A 320-nucleotide genomic window follows, 5' to 3' on the forward strand; every position below is an offset into this window, starting at 1 on the left:
GAGCTTAAGCCACCGGGTCTGGGACTTGAACCGTGGTCGACTACATGGGAGTTCAATGGCGTAGCCATTACACCATCTGCTGGTTCCAGCAACTCTCTTTTAAATAACCTATGTGTTAAAGAATAAATCACAAGAGACATCAGGAAATATTTTGACTAAAAGAAAATGAAAATACAGCACATCAAAATTTCTTTAAAAAAATATAAACCAGGTCTTACAGGATAATGTGTAGCATCAAAACCTTGTATTAGAAAAACAGGGCTCCCCCGGGACCCGCGCCGAGTGAGGCGGGGGAGGGCGGAGGGGCCCTGCGCCGGCCC

The sequence above is a fragment of the Tupaia chinensis genome, unplaced genomic scaffold (genome assembly GCF_000334495.1).
Source record: "Tupaia chinensis unplaced genomic scaffold, TupChi_1.0 Scaffold000270_2, whole genome shotgun sequence".
NCBI lineage: Eukaryota > Metazoa > Chordata > Mammalia > Scandentia > Tupaiidae > Tupaia > Tupaia belangeri.